The sequence below is a fragment of the Rhineura floridana genome, chromosome 4 (assembly GCF_030035675.1).
Source record: "Rhineura floridana isolate rRhiFlo1 chromosome 4, rRhiFlo1.hap2, whole genome shotgun sequence".
In the NCBI taxonomy this organism is placed as follows: Eukaryota; Metazoa; Chordata; class Lepidosauria; order Squamata; family Rhineuridae; genus Rhineura; species Rhineura floridana.
The window spans coordinates 30,636,058-30,656,505 of NC_084483.1; positions in this window are offsets into that span (position 1 = coordinate 30,636,058).

Genomic DNA, 20,448 nt, shown 5'->3' on the forward strand with positions numbered 1-20,448 from the left:
GTAACTAAGATAGGCAAGTATCATTATCCTTATATTGCAGATCAGGCACTGAGGGTCGAGACATACTCGCGGTTATGCTGGCTCCACCTCCATTTTCTGAACGCGCAAACACATGACGCTAGTAAAATTCTGCCCCCTTTTACTCCAAAACCTCGGAAGTGGCAGCTTTAATGCATTTTACCTTGAAGTCAGCTTCACACAGACTTCAGAACTGATTGGCCATCAACCCTGTTGCCAGTCCAGGTGTGTCCAATGAAAACGCTTTGCTGTAGGCTCAGGCAGACACAGTGATGGGCCCAATGCTTTGCTGTGGGCTATCCTAATCAGCTGTAGGGAAGGGAGATACGTCCAGCCATGGGCAGAGGCGTTTCAGAAAAACTGGTGTGGCAGTTTTTGAAGCAACTAGTGTGTCTGCAGCCAGAGAGAGGGTGGGAGAAAACCTTGCTGAAGCCCACATAGCAAGTTCATGGCTGAGGTCAATTTTGAATTGAGGACTTCCTGATTCATAGCTCAGCCTCACTTAGCCTCTATCACACACCAGCTCTGCTTTGGATTTTGTACACGTAATCCAACCTTTTGAAGTCAAGCCAGCACACACACACACACACACACACACTCACTCACTCACTCTCTCACACACACATTTACGATGGGGGAAGGGCGAAGGATGAGAGAAAGTGGCTTGCCTAAGGCAACTGAGCAATTTCATGGCTGAGATGAAATCTGAACTGAGGACTTCACGCAGCTCTTTCTCATAGTCACTATGCCAGCCTGGTCTTTCCTGATGACTGGCAGCTGAATGTGTCTGAGTTCAGCTCAGTGAGCTGCCTTTGTTGGAAAATTTAAAAAGTACTGCATTTGAAGTGATACAAAATCTGTACTGGAAATGGTTCTGTCTGTGTGCTCACTTGTATTCAAGTCCACAGTGAATGTTGCGGTGTTTGTCTGATGAGCATGTACGTCTAAACAGAGCCTTAGGATTAGATGAGCCAAGTGAACACATTTGACCCCTGTGCTGATATACATTGACTCAATTATTACTAATATATTCCATCAAGCAAGAACAAATCTATCTATCTATCTATCTATCTATCTATCTATCTATCTATCTATCTATCTATCTATCTATCTATCTATCTATCTATCTATCTATCTATCTATCTATCTATCTATCTGTCTGTCTGTCTGTCTGTCTGTCTGTCTGTCTGTCTGTCTGTCTGTCTGTCTGTCTGTCTGTCTATGCTCCCATTTTTCATTGTGAAGCAAATAAATATAGGATTGCACAAACAATATAAAAGTACGTAACCACTTCTTATAGCATAGTCATAATTAAAATAAAACCATCAATAAGATGATTCATTATATTATACATTTAAATATATTTCCTTATTTCTACCATATTCAAGGAGACATAACCAGTTACCCCTCCATTTATATTTAATATTTTGATGTATTTAATATCTTACTTCTGAATCATCTTACTACAGTAATCAGCAAAGTATCATCAATCTCCCCTAACTTTATCCCATCTTGGTTTTCTTTCTTTCTTTCTTTCTTTCTTTCTTTCTTTCTTTCTTTCTTTCTTTCTTTCTTTCTTTCTTTCTTTCTTTCTTTCTTTCTTTCTTTCTTTCTTTCTTTCTTTCTTTCTTTCTTCCTTTCTTCCTTTCGTTCTTTCTTTCTTTCTTTCTTCCTTTCTTCCTTCCTTTCTTTCTTAGATATATAACCCGCCTTTCCTCCCAGTAGGAGCCCAGGGCAGAAAACAAAAACACTAGAAACATTTTAAAACATCATAAAAACAGACTTTAAAACATATTAAAGCAAAACATCTTTAAAAACATTTTTAAAAGCTTTAAAAATATTTTTAAAAGGTTTAAAAACGTACTTCAAAAACATATTTAAGCGGAGGGATTTCCAAAGAGTAGGTCCCACTACACTAAAGGTCCATTTCCTATGATGTGCGGAACAGACCACCTGATAAAATGGTATCTGCAGGAGGCCCTCACCTGCAGAATGCAGTGATCAACTGGATATACAAGGGGTAAGACAGTCTTTCAGGTATCCTGGTCCCAAGCTGTAGAGGTCTTTGTACACCAAAACTAGAACCGTAGCCCAGTAATTAATAGGTAGCCAGTGCAATTCTTTCAGCAGCAGGGTGACATGTTGGCAATAATCTACCCCACTGAGCAGTCTTACTGCTGCATTTTGCACCAGCTGCAGCTTCTGGACCAACCTCAAGGGTAGCCCAACAAAGCGCATTACAGTAATCCAACATGGAGGTTACCAGTGCATGGACAACAATGGTCAGGCTATCCCAGTCCAGAAACGGCCACAGCTGTCTTACCATCCGAAGCTGGTAAAAAGCAATCCTAGTCACTGAGGTCACCTGGGTCTCCAGTGACAAAGGTGGATCCAGGAGAACATAAGAACATAAGAAGAGCCTGCTGGATCAGGCCAGTGGCCCATCTAGTCCAGCATCCTGTTCTCACAGTGGCCAACCAGGTGCCTGGGGGAAGCCCGCAAGCAGGACCCGAATGCAAGAACACTCTCCCTTCCTGAGGCTTCCGGCAACTAGTTTTCAGAAGCATGCTGCCTCTGACTAGGGTGGCACAGCACAGCCATCACGGCTAGTAGCCATTGATAGCCCTGTCCTCCATGAATTTGTCTAATCTTCTTTTAAAGCCGTCCAAGCTGGTGGCCATTACTGCATCTTGTGGGAGCAAATTCCATAGTTTAACTATGCGCTGAGTAAAGAAGTACTTCCTTTTGTCTGTCCTGAATCTTCCAACATTCAGCTTCTTTGAATGTCCACGAGTTCTAGTATTATGAGAGAGGGAGAAGAACTTTTCTCTATCCACTTTCTCAATGCCATGCATAATTTTATACACTTCTATCATGTCTCCTCTGACCCGCCTTTTCTCTAAACTAAAAAGCCCCAAATGCTGCAACCTTTCCTCGTAAGGGAGTCGCTCCATCCCCTTGATCATTCTGGTTGCCCTCTTCTGAACCCTTTCCAACTCTATAATATCCTTTTTGAGATGAGGCGACCAGAACTGTACACAGTATTCCAAATGCGGCCGCACCATAGATTTGTACAACGGCATTATGATATCGGCTGTTTTATTTTCAATACCTGTCCTAATTATTGCTAGCATGGAATTTGCCTTTTTCACAGCTGCCGCACACTGGGTCGACATTTTCATCGTGCTGTCCACTACAACCCCGAGGTCTCTCTCCTGGTCGGTCACCGCCAGTTCAGACCCCATGAGCGTATATGTGAAATTAAGATTTTTTGCTCCAATATGCATAATTTTACACTTGTTTATATTGAATTGCATTTGCCATTTTTCCGCCCATTCACTCAGTTTGGAGAGATCTTTTTGGAGCTCTTCACAATCCCTTTTTGTTTTAACAACCCTGAACAATTTAGTGTTGTCAGCAAACTTGGCCACTTCACTGCTCACTCCTAATTCTAGGTCATTAATGAACAAGTTGAAAAGTACAGGTCCCAATACCGATCCTTGAGGGACTCCACTTTCTACAGCCCTCCATTGGGAGAACTGTCTGTTTATTCCTACTCTCTGCTTTCTGCTTCTTAACCAATTCCTTATCCACAAGAGGACCTCTCCTCTTATTCCATGACTGCTAAGCTTCCTCAGAAGTCTTTGGTGAGGTACCTTGTCAAAAGCTTTTTGAAAGTCTAAGTACACTATGTCCACTGGATCACCTCTATCTATATGCTTGTTGACACTCTCAAAGAATTCTAATAGGTTACTGAGACAGGACTTTCCCTTGCAGAAGCCATGCTGGCTCTGCTTCAGCAAGGCTTGTTCTTCTATGTGCTTAGTTAATCGAGCTTTAATAATACTTTCTACCAGTTTTCCAGGGACAGAAGTTAAGCTAACTGGCCTGTAATTTCCGGGATCCCCTCTGGATCCCTTTTTGAAGATTGGCGTTACATTTGCCACTTTCCAGTCCTCAGGCACGGAGGAGGACCCGAGGGACAAGTTACATATTTTAGTTAGCAGATCAGCAATTTCATATCTGAGTTCTTTGAGAACTCTCGGGTGGATGCCATCTGGGCCCGGTGATTTGTCAGTTTTTATATTGTCCATTAAGCCTAGAACTTCCTCTCTCGTTACCACTATTTGTCTCAGTTCCTCAGAATCCCTTCCTGCAAATGTTAGTTCAGGTTCAGGGATCTGCCCTATATCTTCCACTGTGAAGACAGATGCAAAGAATTCATTTAGCTTCTCTGCAATCTCCTTATCGTTCTTTAGGACACCTTTGACTCCCTTATTATCCAAGGGTCCAATCGCCTCCCTAGATGGTCTCCTGCTTTGAATGTATTTATAGAATTTTTTGTTGTTGGTTTTTATGTTCTTAGCAATGTGCTCCTCAAATTCTTTTTTAGCATCCCTTATTGTCTTCTTGCATTTCTTTTGCCAGAGTTTGTGTTCTTTTTTATTTTCTTCATTCGGACAAAACTTCCATTTTCTGAAGGAAGACTTTTTGCCTCTAAGAGCTTCCTTGACTTTGCTCGTTAACCATGCTGGCATCTTCTTGGCCCTAGCGGTACCTTTTCTGATCTGCGGTATGCACTCCAGTTGACCTTCTAATATAGTGTTTTTAAACAACTTCCAAGCATTTTCGAGTGATGTGACCCTCTGGACTTTGTTTTTCAGCTTTCTTTTTACCAATCCCCTCATTTTTGTGAAGTTTCCTCTTTTGAAGTCAAATGTGACCGTGTTGGATTTTCTTGGCAATTGGTCATTTACATGTATGTTTAATTTAATAGCACTGTGGTCACTGCTCCCAATCGGTTCAACAACACTTACATCTTGCATCAGGTCCCGGTCCCCACTGAGGATTAAGTCCAGGGTTGCTGTCCCTCTGGTTGGTTCCATGACCAACTGGTCTAGGGAATAGTTGTTTAGAATATCTAGAAACTTTGCTTCTTTGTCATGACTGGAACACATATGCGGCCAGTCTATGTCCGGGTAGTTGAAGTCACCCATTACTACCACATTTCCTAGTTTGGATGCTTCCTCAATTTCATATCTCATCTCCAGGTCTCCCTGAGCATTTTGATCAGGGGGACGATAGATTGTTCCCAGTATTAAGTCCCTCCTGGGGCATGGTATCACCACCCACAACAATTCTGTGGAGGAGTCCGCCTCTTTTGGGGTTTCAAGCTTGCTGGATTCAATGCCTTCTTTCACGTATAGAGCGACTCCGCCACCAATACGTCCTTCCCTGTCCTTCCGATATAGTTTATATCCAGGGATAACCGTATCCCACTGGTTTTCTCCATTCCACCAGGTCTCCGTTATGCTCACTATATCAATGCTCTCCTCTAAGACCAAGCACTCCAGTTCTCCCATCTTGGTTCGGAGGCTCCTAGCATTAGCGTACAGGCACTTGTAAGCAGTGTCTCTCTTCAAGTGTCTTTGGCACTTGTGGTTTGGCCTGTGGTAATTTTGCTCTTCTGAATTTATATCCTGTGCCCCTGCTCTCACAATGCCTACTTCTAGGCCTACCCCTTTTAAAATTTCATCATTTCTTTGGTTTTTATCCCAGGGGGGAGGTTTATTCCGAACCAGACCTTTCTCAGCTCCTGTCGGGTTTCCCCCCTCAGTCAGTTTAAAAGCACTCCCAGACTTCAGACGTACTCTTTCAGAGTAAGCATAACCCCATCCAAAGCAGGCAACTGACCAATTATCTGAACTTGGGAACCACCACCAACCCACAGCTCCTCCATCTTGCTAGGATTCAGTTTATTGGCCCTCATCCAGCCCACCATTGAGTCCAGGGCTTGCACAATTCAGATGTTACAGAGAAATAAAGCTGGGTATCGTCAGTGTACTGTTGACACCTTGCCCCAAATCTGCTGAGGACTGCTCCAAAGGGCTTCATTTAGATGTTAAACAGCATGGGGAACAAGTTGGTACCCTGTGGCACCCCACAGCACTGCTAGGGGGCTGAAAGACAATTGCCCAATGGTATTCTCTGAAAATGACCCTGAAGTAAAACAGTGCCTCCAGTACCCATCTCACCAAGTTGGCCAAGAAGGATACCATGGTCAATGATATCAAAAACCACTGAAAGATCAAGTAAGAATCACAGGGTCACACTCCCTCTGTTCTTTTCACGATAAAGGTCATCCATCAGGGCGACTAAGGCCGATTCAGTCTCATAACCAGGCCTGAACCCAGACTGGAATGGGTCAAGATAATCTGTTTCATCCAAGAGTATTTGCAATTGCTGCGCCATAACCCTCTCAATCACCTTCCCTAAGAAGGGGGTATTTGCAACAGGGGCTGTAGTCATCACAAGCCAATGGGTCCAGGGTGGGCTTTTTCAGGAGCGGCCGGAACACCACCTCTTTCAGGACGGCTGGAACCACTCCCTCCTGCAATGATGTGTTGACCACACCCTGGATCTACTCGGGTAACCCCCCTTGGCAAGCTTTAATAAGCCAAGAAGGGCAAGGGTCGAGAGGACATGCTGCTGGCTACATTGTTGCAAGCACCTTGTCCAAGTCATCAGGCCGCATCAACTGAAACCGTTCCCAAAAAGTTGCAGCAGATGTTGCACTGGACACCTCACTAGGGACTACAGTAGATGTGGATGGGCTATCAAGAGTGCTACAGAGGTGAGCAACTTTACCCTCAAAGTGCCTTGCAAACAATTCACAGTAGTCTCCCGAAGGGTCTGAAACTCAGTTTCCTGGAGCTGATGTCAACAGACCCCTGACAATATGGAACAGCTCCACTGGAAGGCTACTTGAGGATGCAATGGTGGCAGAGAAGTGGGCCTTCTTTGCCACCCTCACTGCTGTACAATAGGCATGGTTATGATGTTTTATTTGTGCCTCACAGCATATCTTTCACCACTTGTGCTCTAGCCGTCGTCCAGCCTGTTTCATTGCCCTTAGCTCACTGGTGTACCAAGGTGCAAACTGGCCTCCACAATGAAGGAGAGGGCACTCACGGGCAACCGTGTCAAGAGCCCAACACTCCTCGCTGTTCCACAGCATGGCAAGGGCTTCACCAGGGACACCTGCTCTATGTACTGGGAATTCCCCCAGGGCATTCAGGAATCCAGTGGATTCCATTAATCTCCTTAGTCTTCTTAGTGTTATTTCCCCCATAAGTGCATGTCCCCACATCCTTTCTACCTAGTCTTCCACTGAAGGTGCTGTTTGCAGTCTCCAGGTTTTTTGTTTTCATGTAAAGAAGTCTGGCCACAGAGTTAGCATACAGGTTGTAATGTCTTCATGCAAATGATTAACCTGGCCGTCTATACAGTTTAGAATTGAAAAAAGAGTGCCTAAATAAATTTCCTGAGCTAATATTGTTTCCGCAGTCCTATTAATCTCTCTCCCTACCCCCTCTGTATCCAGCACCCACCTAGCCTACTTATGTTTCTACCGCCTTTGTTTTTTCAACGACTTGATCATGGTGAGCCAGATGTTCATGCCAATTTGCTGTCAGGATTCTTTTCCCCCTTGCCCTTGTCCTTTCTAGGAATGTTAGGAATCCCCTGCCACTCCTTGGCAATGTCCCACAGACTTACCTCACTCTTCTCAAAGATATTAATCATCACTTAGCCCCTTTAACAGCATTCCTGTTCACTGCACTGCATGATACCTGCTCTAGCTGGCTGGTATTCTGGGGGCAGGGGGGGGCGGGGGGGAGAGAAAGGCAGCTACTGTAATCCCTTGGTAATTTATGGGGCATGCCTGAGAAAAATCTAAAGGCACACAAAGCATGTGGTTGAAACGTTGGCACAAACCTCAGAGAACAACTGGCACTCAAGCACATTCACACACAAAAGCTACCCACAGTCCTTCTCATGTGTCTGAAATGTTGACGCTTCAAGAAGAAAACAGTTCCATTTTTGTGCATCATGCCCTATGATACATCTCAGAATAGTGTAACAAGAAAAACATCGGCAATATAAACATATATAAAACAATTTCATATGTAAAGACAATTAAAACAATTTCATACTTAAAAAGTATTTGAAATCCAGTACAGGTTCAGATTGGGATAAAAATTGCACTTAAAAGGCTTATTGAAGTTTGGAGAAATTGCAGAGGTCAGCACACTTGGAGTGCAATGAATGAGCTTCACCTTGGGAAAAACACCTTTATGATCATGGGATTTCCCTTGCCAGGTAAGTATGGAATGTGGAATTCTTTATGCAAGGTGTCAATTTGTCTCTTTTCTTTCTTTTTCTTTCTTTTCTTTCCTAAACAAAGTTTCATGTATTCAAGTGTCCCAGTGCAACAGTGTTCAACTAATCAACCTGCCATCCATCCATCCATCCATCCATCCATCCATCCATCCATCCATCCATCCATCCATCCATCCATCCATCCATCCATCCATCCATCCATCCATCCATCCATCCATCCATCCATCCATCCATCCATCCATCCATCTATCTTATATATATATAAGCTTATTAAGATCATCATCACCATAAGAAGTGCTTTTTGGTACAAAAAGAGGTACCGGTTCTCTGTACCAGTGAGTACTGTCACAAAAAAGCCATAATAACAATAACTGATGTTACTGCAGGCCAGGGCTGTGTATTCTTTGAAGATTTTAAAATAAATCATCTAACACACTCTTTGTAGAGATATAGTGTCTGTGACATATGATAAGGTCTATTGTATCACTATATGCACAACAACGTCTTACATGAATAGAGGTTTGATTTTCAGATGCTTGATTTACCATGTGTGGTTCCAAGAACTGCCTGTCAGATTCCACTCCTTGCCTTGGCTTCGTATTCCTAACATGACTATCGATATTTCAGACCTTACACTGAAGGGGTAAGAAGTGGATGTATATGACTTATACAGGTGATTTAAAGTTCTTTTCCCCCAAAATAATAATGCAGACGGATACATTTTACTTTGGTTTGAAATGGGGTAATATAACAGGGTGGAAGAACCAGGTGCCTCAAAATTTGATGTTGGTGTCTAGGCATGTTCATCTGTTTTTCATCCCTGGGCAGGGCTGATGCCAAAGAGCCACATTACACAAGATGGCGGGGATACATGCCCAGATCTCTCAATGCCATTAGCCTTGTCTAGGTGTTCAACTGATTAGTACAGGGGTAGACAACTTGGTACCCTCCAGATGTTATGGACTACAACTCCCACCATGCCTGGCCATTGACCATGCCAGATAAGGCAGATGAGAGCTGTAGTCCATAACATCAGAAAAGCACCAGGTTGGGTATCCCTGGACCCATAAGTAGAACACAAGACTGGAGAAAGCATGGGCTAGCTCTTGTTGCAGTCCCCATCATCCTTCACGAGTTGGAGAGAGATTGTTTGCAGTGGGGAGCCTGCAGTCTCTCTCTCTCTCTCTCTCTCTCTCTCTCTCTCTCTCACACACACACACACACACACACACACACACACACACACACAGTAGAAGAACCCTGAAGCAGCCATTCTCTCTGTGTGTGTGAGATAGAGAGATAGATAGAGAGGTATTTTTGTAGTGACTATAGCACCAGGTCGGGGGCGTAGCACTTTCTCCAACACTTACACAATTTCTCTGACTTAAATCAGAGTTACACTGGTAGTTACATTTGATGCTTGATGCTTAATTCTGAGTCTCCAGAATTTGAAGCATTCCCAGAAGGCATGTAACCTTCTGTCCAAGTAAGTTCTTGTGTGTTAACACCACTTTTAAAAACGTTATGCCCAAAACGTTGTTGTTTAGCCAAAGGCCATCAGTTGTACCAAAAAGATAAAAGATTGCTCATAACATGATTAAAACAAAACATTCATTTATAATTTAACTCAATCATTTAACACAAAATTAGCCACCCCTTATTATCTGATATTATTTATAGACTTTCATTGTTCTGAATTGTGCTGGCAGTCACCATATGGGATCCAGCTCTTTCTTTTTTAACAGACAAAAATGCAACTACGGCAGTAATCACTTCATCAGGTTTCACCAGGTTTTCTATGGGCAGTAATCACTTCACCAGGGAAGACACCCACAATGGATTCAAAACTAACCAGGCAGGTCCTTCTCTAGACAACGAGTGTGTTACTCTCTGCTTTTTAATGTCTGTTATAGACCTGCTCCCCTAAATGTCAGTTATCACTGTTACTTTGCTCATTTGCTAAAAAATTGAAAGGTGGTAGCAGGCTCACTTCTCACCAAATGTTTAGACTGAATAGTACCTGCACATTTTGCTACATACTCTCATTCTTCAAGGGCTAGAGGCTTGAAGGCTGGGAATCCAGGTAAGCTAATGTTGCAAGCAGGTACTGGGTGGCCAGCTAGAATCTGGCTAAAACTCAGCGGGCTGGACAAATGGCTACTACCCTAGCTACCACAGATACTGAACTTTTGGTTTAGTCATTCTTAAGCAGGGGAGCCACTCCCCCAAAAGAGAAGCAATGCATCACCCCCAAACAAGAAAATATTTGCATAATATTTTCATATGCTGGCTTTTATGTAGATGCAAATTAAGAAGTAATTGAAAAAAATGGAAATGGGCAGCCTTCAAGTCGATTCCAACTTATGGCGACCCTATGAATAGGGTTTTCATGGTAAGCGGTATTGAGAGGTGGTTTACTATTGCCTTCCTCTGAGGCTGAAAGGCGGTGACTGGCCCAAGGTCACCCAGTGAGCTTCATGGCTATGTGGGGATTCGAACCCTGGTCTCCCAGGTCATAGTCCAACACCTTAGCCGCTACACCACACTGGCTCTGTATAACTTAAATAGAAATACAGCACTGTAATGGGGAAGCCTGTGACTAAGTGACCTGTGTTTCTTCCTCAGTCTGCTGTCCAAATGCTGCTCGCTGTCAATGTACAACTTCAAGGCCCCTCCTGCTTTCCCTTCTGATGGGTGTTTATCTTGAAACCAGCCCATCTGACAGAGGTCTCCATCAAACAGAGAACTGTCCTCTGTAAAGTGGAGCACATGAACATTCTATGCCCAAGTCCCATTGAAAACGAGACAAATAAATCAAAACTAATATAAGACCATGATTAAAGGGGTGTTCACACATTATATCCAATGAGTGCACATCCAATCTGTGCACCTTTGTACGCAAATAGCTCAACTGGTATACAGTAGTTATTCACATGTAACATCCAGTGAGCATGCAGTCTGTGTACACATCACAGCTGAGCTGTAGAAATCAACAAGTGTACGCTCATTCCCTTAAACACGTGTACATGTATAGAGACTTGTACCTGTGTTCAGTTTCATGGGTGAACATGCCTGAAGACTCAGACCCTTCCGACAGATCAGTGACTGCCACCAAAAGCAGCACCTCTGCATCTCTTACCCCACTCTCCCCTTATGGTAACAACACGGTGTTGTGTGATTTTCCCTGCACTTTATTGCCTGTCCCTTGGGCAATAGGAGCAGAGAATTCATAGGTCAGTGACATCATGTCACACTTCTGGCATTGCTAGACAGAGGAGTAATGTTGCAGGACTGCTGCCCTTTGCAGTAGCCGCATGAATGCCATTGCATCTAGCTCTGGCTTAACTTTTTCTGGATTGAGGGGCCTACTTTTTCAAATGGCAATATTGACAATGGCAAAAAGATTGGTATCTATCTTTGTGTGTTCTATATGCAGTGAAACTTGTTGCAGAACTGATGTACTGTAAAAAACAAAACAAAAAATGAGAGTTCTGCATGCACTTCTTTGTACAAACCCACAAAATGCAATAAAACCCTGTTTGGGCAATTCCAGTGTCGGCGAAGAATGCAGGAAGGGTGGAACTTCAGCTTTCTGTTGGAGTAATTTTAGATTTTATTGTAATGCCTGCCAGTGGATATTCCACATGCAGAGATTACTAAAGCAAGCTGTGAAAGGCCGGAGCCTGCCCTGTGTAACCCTAAAAAGGATGTTGGGTTTGGCTGTCTTCCAGGGCAGCAGGATGTGTGGCCTGGATTAGAAGACAGGAATATTCCTCACATTCATTGCTTTTTAATGATGTCATGCTTCTTGCGAGCAGTTTCAAACTTTTTCTGCTCTCCCTTGCAGAAGCTTTTAACACTATCAACACTTCCTGATGGGGAAAAAAGATTTCAAAACATGGTTGTGCAAGCATCCTATCTGCAATGATAAAAGAACAGGCACACGAATAGACACCATTTATGGGAGAGAGAAAAAGGGCTCCGCCTTAAGTGGCGTGTTTCATTATATTATGTGCCAACAGAGTCCAAACTGAGTCACAAACGAGGAAGAAAGTAGTTCATTGCAGCTCGTAACATAAGGCACCCTTTGGAAAATAGATTTGTTTTGTTTTGTTTTAATGTAAAGGTTCTAATGCAGAACAGAATTTGTCCTTAATTTCATTTTTTTATGTCATTTGCAAAGCATGCTGTTATTTGAGGATAAAATGGGATTAATTCACAAAATATACACTGGCCACCCATCACTGCAACATTTGAACTCTGCCTGCCAAGCAGAAGAAATGCTATTCATTAGCAAATTACACCCAGTGTAATAAGAGACCAAAGCACAGGTCAAAGCTAAAATATGGTTCAGGGGTGGCCGTCAGAGCTTTTAATGATGCTCTTAAACTGCTTCTCCAAAGAAAACCTGGACTCTAAAATGACTCTGGGGTCATGTGAGTCACAGCTGCTTGAACCAAGTTTTGAGCCTCAAAGGATAAAATCAGAAAGGTAAGCAGTTCCAGGTGCTGATCTGAACTACAATCCAAAAGAGTTCAGTTTTTCCAGCATTTGATTTCAAGAGTCAATAGTAACTTGCTAATGATTCCTAAGGAAGCAAAACAGGTAAGTGAGGCCATAGTACCATTCTGAGTCTTGGTGCCATCCAGATGTTGCTGGACTACAACTCCCATCATCCCTGATCATTAGCCATCATGGCTGGGGCTGATGGAAGTTGCAGCCCAACAGCATCTAGAGGAGGTTGGGGAAGGATGATCTAGATATAGATTGCAAAGGATTGCACTATATGCTTGCCTGCCATTTCTCTTAGTGGTGAGAATCTCTAGTATTAATTGCAGCCAAACGCAAAACAATGGATTCAGATTGGTCTACTAGGTTTTGGAGGTCCACGTACAAGATGGAGAATGCCGACTCAATATATATTAATCAAATCCTTGAACCTCCAAATAAAAATAAATCTCAGGCCTGGAAAACATCTCTGCCTGGGACCTTGGGGTTGTGCCAGTCGGTGCAGATAGCATTGGAATATATAGACGAGAGCTTGGAAGATTACTTTTAAAAAAGAATAAATTACAATTACTGTTACATAGCCCCCAAAAGGAATAAATTACCATTTCCATTACAATTGTTCTGAAAGGAATTGATTACTTTACTGTTACTCAAATGTAATCACTACAATTACGGTTAAGTTACTTTTTTAAAAAACCTAGAATGCCTACAAGGTGCTGGCCTTGGCTGCTGTACACCTAAGTAGACTAATGCAACATAAAAAATAAACACACACACGCTGAGGTAATAAAATAATTCTTTTTATCCATAAGATAGCAGTGGTGGTCTGTCTGCTGGTAAGGGAGGTGGGGAGGAAGGCAGAGGCCACTGCTCAGATCTTTGTGTGTCAAACCAAGTGCACCCCCCCACACACACACACTCAGCCAGCTAGCGTCATCTCTCTCACTCAATCACCTCCTGGATCCTGCCACCAACTAAGGCTCACCCACCTAAGCAAATATTTGCCCCTGGGGTGCAAAAAAGATAAAATACTGCAAATGCAGCAAAGTAGCCAGGGAGGATAGCGGAGGCCACTTTGTGCGCCAAGTGCAAACACAGTATTAACACACACACACAGCATTGTCTATCACCTCCACAGTTCTTTATCTCCATTCTGCTGCTGCCTCCTTCTCCTTCATCCACATCCTTGCCCTCCTGCTTCTTTCTCCCTCTACTCCATTCTTCTCCACCATCGGTCATTTTTCAAACAATTATTTTCTCCACTCCACCCCTGTATCGCTCTCCACCTCCTCCCTCGTCCCCTCCTAAACACCCACAGAGCACAAGGGAAGAGTGATGCTGCGCAGAAGCCCAGTTTGAGGGACATGATTTTCGTTCACAAAACAGAGGAGCAGACTTCCCCTGCTGCCCCCCCAATAACACCCAAAGGTAATGCTGGAAACATTACAATTACTCCTCAAAAGTAATAAAATTATTCCTCATTCTATTACAATCAAAATGTAAAAAGATTACCCACTCATTCCGCAAAAAAGTAATAAATTACAAGTAATTCATTTTTGTAACTAATTACTTCCAAGTTCTGATATAGTCCATTGTTCACACTTGACATAAGTCTCCTCGTATCTGCCATCTCAGCTATAAAGATCTTCTCTCTCCTCCTGCTGAGTGCCACTGAGTGAAGCTCATGGTGCAGTAAATTGTGGCAGAGCCTTCTCAGTGATGGTGCTCCAGGTATGGAATGCCCTTGCCCAGGAGGTTTGGCTTGCCTCTTCATTGAGTAGCTTTCTCCACAGTCTGAAGACTCATCATTTTGGGCTGGCATTTGGAAGTAACTGAATTAGTCAGGCCCTGATGTACTGTTACTGCTGCTTGAAATTTTGCTTTGAGAATGTTTTTAGCTTTTTATGTTTTGATTTTAGTGTTCAGTTTTTATGATTACAGTTGCTTGTATTCTTTGTGCCCACATCATTTGCTTTGTAGCTATTGAACTGGGATTACTCTGAAATGCAGAAATATCAACATCAAACAAATAAGACAATAACAACTCTCCATGCTGGATTAGCCAAAGACCCCACCTGCTTCTGCACTCTTGCCTACAACTGTAGCCACCCATATGCCCAATCAGAGGCAAGAGGCAATACATATTTTGGAGAGTACACTATTTTGCAAGTGTTAGCTCCTAAGTTTAACTAGGGATGGAAGGATCTGTCAATTCTCTCTGTTCCTCATTTTTTAAATCTTAAATTACATTCTCCACATTTCTGCAACAATCTGTGATTAAAAAAAAAACCTCATGAAAATTCTCCAGCATTTTAGTGCAAATTTCTCCCAACACATTTTTGTATGCAGTTTTGACTAATGTATATATTTTTGTAAGCAATTTCTACGAATATAATGCATTTTGTATGTTATTTTCACTAATGTTTTCATTTTTATGCACACTTGCCCCTAATATATGCATTTCTGTAAACATTGGTAGGACAACTGCATTGCAAAATTTGGACAAGTGCAAATTTCAAAGGATGGCTGTGTTTCAATACTGATATTTGTTTCGGAAACTGCAGATTTGATCAATTTGGCTTAAAATGCATACTGAATCAAATTTCTCCCCCATCCCTTCGTTCAACCAGTGGCATGCCTGGTGAAGTTCTCAGATAGATGGACTGGGAATGACATTTGACTGAGACCCTATATATACTACTAGGATACATAGATCATTGGTCCAAATCAGTAAAAGTCAGATCTTTATATCATCCTCCTTGTTGCATGTCACAGTTAGATGATGATGCACAATCTACCAGTTGTTGCTGTATCTTTGCAGCCTACATATATTTTTCCTCTCACAGCAGGTAATGTTTCATTAAAAACATCATTTAAAAGAAACAAAAGTTAACATATTAAAACTCCACTGCTCTAGCAGTTTTATTCTGACCACCATGTAATTAGTTCAAAACTTCCTAAAAAAGTTCAGCCTTGGACTTTGACATGTACAAGAGAAGGGAATTTCATTGTGGGGCATCCATTGGAAAATGCTTGTCTGTGCTCTTAGCACACACATGATGAACTCCAGAAGCATTGCATTCACAAGAGGATATAAATGACAATGGCGTATCTTAGGTATGGTGGGTCATTTCATAGATCATAAAGCGTATCTTCATTTAGGCTAAAGATGCAGTGGGAAGTCAGTGCAGATGCCTTGCTAGTCAGACACTGGTACGAAAGAGGAGCATGACACTAGATGGGCTGTGCAGGACAGTGGTGGGTAACCTCCAGATGTTCTTGGACGCCAGTTCTCATCAGCCTCAGCCAGCATGGCCAACTGTCAGGCATGATGGTAGTTGTAGTCCAACAACATCTGGAGGGCCACAGGCTCCCTATCCCTGGTACAGCATGTGTAATAGAAGGTTTGGTTCTGTCATGTCAGGATTTGCTATAGGATGCCAGTTTTCCATAGCAGGATCCTTCAATCTGTGTGGTCCAATATGATGATGATGATTCCTGAGATTTCCCATAGCATTAGTATCTTACTAGGAGAGAAATCTGTTTGTCCCTCCAATGCCTAAGAGGAGTAAAGCTAATTTAGCAAGCCTAGGGTAAGATAATTCCTGGGTGGCAAGAAGTTCATCCTGGAAAGCTTTTCTCCATCTGCTTCTGTCACCCTTGCCACAACTGCTGTGCCAGGGATCGGACTAGGACATGCTGTACTTCTGCGGTTCTGGATGGGCAAATAACTCTCAGGGCAATGATGTGGGTGGCACATTACACATATAGCAGTTCTGATGCTGCTCTAACTTGCTCTAAGCTGCTTGGAGATGTGGTGGGGGGACACATGACGGTAATCCGTCTTTTGACTTCACACCTTTATCACATGCAGAACCACAGCCCAGCTGATGGTGTACTTCATAGTCTGTGATGGCTAGACTGGCTGTTGTTTATGCTCAGCCTTATTGTTGCAGGAAGTTGCAGCTGAGATGCCTTTCACTTCATTGCGCCAACTAGGTGAGGATGGAGTGAGCTGGCAATGTTAATGGACTTTTGTAAACTTCCATGCAGACAAGCTTTTAAGATGGAGGAAGCGTTTATAAGATATGTTCATGTGGTTGCCACCTAGCGGCCAAAAGGTGAAAGTGTTTTCTTTGAAAAAGTTGGAACTGAGCATGCCTGAGGCTTCTGCTTTCAGGGTGTGATTCTAAGATGGATTCCAAACAGAACTGTGTAAAAGAAGCTAAGAAATAAACTAGTTATTGTGTTCATCTTACTGGTGTAGCCTGCATATATTATAGCTTCTGCCGAAATCTAACTCAACTGCTCACTAAACAACTTCCAAAGAGCCACAGATACTGAAAATATAATATGTGGGCAACCAAACATAGGTTTTAGGGAGCCCAAAACCCAAAGAACCTGTTCCCATGTCAACCTGTCCATTCTTTAAAAGTAAACAGGATCCTCTGATTCCTTCTTATCCTTGGCATTTTTCCTTATCAGCTGTGGCTGGTCAGCCACAAAAAATGGTCAGCACAGTTTCTCCCTCCACCAGACAAATTTTGTTTCAACCTTACATATTCCTCAGCACCCTTCTTCAGAAAGATGAACCCCCAATATCTCTGAAGAAGTGATAATTAAGTACAGAAAAATTCCCAGCTATCAGAGAACACTTCCACCCTGTCAAAGACTCATCCTCCCTATGGCCTTTACCCTGTATGTTACCTTGTCTATATATATAGACACAGTAGTCTGTCTCCAAACTCTGTGTTGCAGCATCTCAGCAATCTCAGAAACATTTGCTTAACAGGAGCTATCACCCAATGATAGCTCTTAATCGATCCTAATCAGTTCCAGACCTGAAATGGCACCCATTTTATTCTCTCCCGGATAGATGACCGTCATCTGGAGGTTGTCCTCACACTGGGATTTTCTGTGGAGCTGCAATGCAAAGCATGCTTGACACTTTCAAAAGGGATATACCCAGGCATGAGGATTTTGCTCAGTCTCTTCACATCAGCCAGATCTCCTGCATTTAGCCACCCTTCCTGGAGTTTGAATATGTTCCCAATATGCGTCAGAACATCAGCTCCCTGCTGCTTTGATGGTCCCATCAGTTGTCCCTGTGGGACAGAGCAAAATCATCTGGATGTGCACACTTACAAAAGCCTGAAGAAGGATTTTACATTGCACTTGTCTAGTGGAGCATTACAACTTAAGCTCCTCACGAAAGCCACTGCCAAGTCCAGCTGTTTCAGATAAATTTGCTAGTGACCTCCTTTAGGGTTAGGGTATACACTTGACGCGGTTGGTATATTATGAAGTTATTTAATGCAAAATTCGATGGAGATAGGGAACTCTGTGATTTTAAAAGTATGGTTGTCTCCTTTAAAAGGTGAGCAATGACATAATTTAAAGTTGTGTTAAAAGGCAAAGTAAGCAGCCAAAAGCTCTATAGCATTTCTGAGAACATTCACTGTATAGCTGTTACATGCGAAAGTTCTACCTTAAATCTGCAACTACATCATCGCTTGAGCTCATTTCTGCAAAGGAAGCTGTCATGTCTAACTATTTCAGAATGTTAATTCTCTAAACCATGGGGGCTTCTGTGAGTCCTGCTACAACAATGGCCAGCTTATTCTGGGGTGGGTTTGGAATTGCTGCTGACTCCTGCTCATTTCCCAATAATTACTGATAATTGCTCCACTCCAAACAAAATGAGGCACAACAGACTCTTTCAAAAGCCATGGAAATCAAGTTTGTCCAGCAGCAGACCTTTCCCTCTGGAGGTGAGAGGAAGTGCGTGTGGAATTATGCTGGATTCATTGAGTTGCTTTCCAACTGATTTTGATAGAAATAAATAAGTGGGTGGGGTGCGGTGGTCGGTGGGGTGGGAGGCAAGACATAAACCAAGGACACCCTCTTAGGCAGTCCCAGGCATTAGACTCTGTGCTGATGACGATGGGGCTTTCAGCAGTTTTCAGGGTCGCAATATTCCTGTTATCTGAACATACTACAGCAGGCCTGGCTACCATCACCAAAGAATGTCCCAATCAAATCTAGTGGCTCTGATGTGCACACAATGGCCCGAATCCTAAGATAAGGAATAACAGCCTCTGGAAGAAAAGCTTCCCACTCCCTGCAGCCCCCCACTCCCCCAAAAAAGCCTCTCTGAATAATCAGGGGACCCTCCTGAATAATGTGCACTGGGGCACAGTTTGGAATGATTCTACCCTCCCTCTGCAGCCCCCCCATGTACCCCAATTCTATATTGATCAGCATACCCCCCCAGCCCTCCAGAGAGGCTTTTTAGAGGGCACAGGCAGCTGCAGGGAGAAAGGGGGGGCAGAGGACATTCCATTGACAAACTTACTTCCATTTGCTTATCACATTGTTGCGTGCCACATCAACCTCCAAGCGGTGAGAGATCTCCAGGGGTCCCTGCGCTTACCCAGGGTTTGGTTTCCTTGGAAAGAAGGTCAACAGAGTCTGTGGTGTCTTTATGAAATATGGTTTGTTTATTTACACACATTCCAACCTGAGCTTAAGATGGTGGGGTTCAAAGCATCAGCAGTCTTACTTTTCCATCAGGCTTACAGGAGGCATCCTAAGGCCATGGTGCAGGAAGCCAGCCTCTCTGCTTGTCTCCACTCCCAGCCTTTTCTCAGCTAAAAATCACAAGCCTATTTTTTGGCCGCAGAAAGGGGGGCTCTCTGAAGTGTTTCAATAACAATAGGATCTTCCTGGCCAATTCGCCAGTTAATGGGCACTTGACAGCCCCATTAGCCCACCTGGCCACTCTATTAGATTAACAAAAGAGACTCATCTGAGCAGTGGAACAGATTTCTCATCTCCAGGTGCAGGGTTCCAGGGCTGATAGAAATAATCTGTTTTAACCCCCAAACCCAAAACAATATGATCATTCAAGCCAATGTGTTCTTTGAGGCTTCCTTGCTCTCTTCAGCAGCACATCTCCGTTGTTTGCGCAGGGCTATACTTTAAGGACTGTTGCTCCCTGTATGAGCTCATTCAGTTTCTATCTAGAAAGCAGGCCAACTTTGCAGCACATGACCACCTGTAACTGGGCCTTTACTACAATTATCCTGTATTTGTGTGTTGCTTCTTCCTGAATAGATGAGAAAAGCTACCTCTTTGATGGCTTTTTGGAAGCAGTGTAAGGCATACCTTTTCCATAAGGCTTTCAGTTGACAATATTGTCATCAATATGGGTTCTGTGTTGTTATATTTATGGGGTTTTTTTGTTATTGTCAATCACTTTGATCTTCCTAGAAAACACAGCTTAATAAATAAAATAAATGACTATACCCCACATTCATTTTCATGTGAATGGGGATGACTTCACTTACACAGGATTTACAGCAGATCCACTAACAGGGTAAATTCAATTGGTGGGTACAAGAGGCGGAGTCTTTTCAGTGGTGGCCCCATATCTATGGAACTCCCTCCCTGCAGAGGTACATGTGGCTTATTCCCTGTTTTTTGTTTTAGTATGTCTTAAAGACTTTTAAACTTCATTCTGCCTTGGAGTAAAGTTGTAGCCAACCTGCTAGGCTGCAGTGCATGCTTGGTTGCTGCGGGGTGTGTGTGTGTGATGCCTATGACAGTTTTTCTAGTTTGCAAATGTGCCCATAGGACCCAAAAGGTGGCAATTACAGAGTATAGTGTGCCCTCAGTTTTAATTCATCAGGAAAAAGTTATCAGAAGTATGGAAAACACTGGCTTGAGTAAAATAGATTC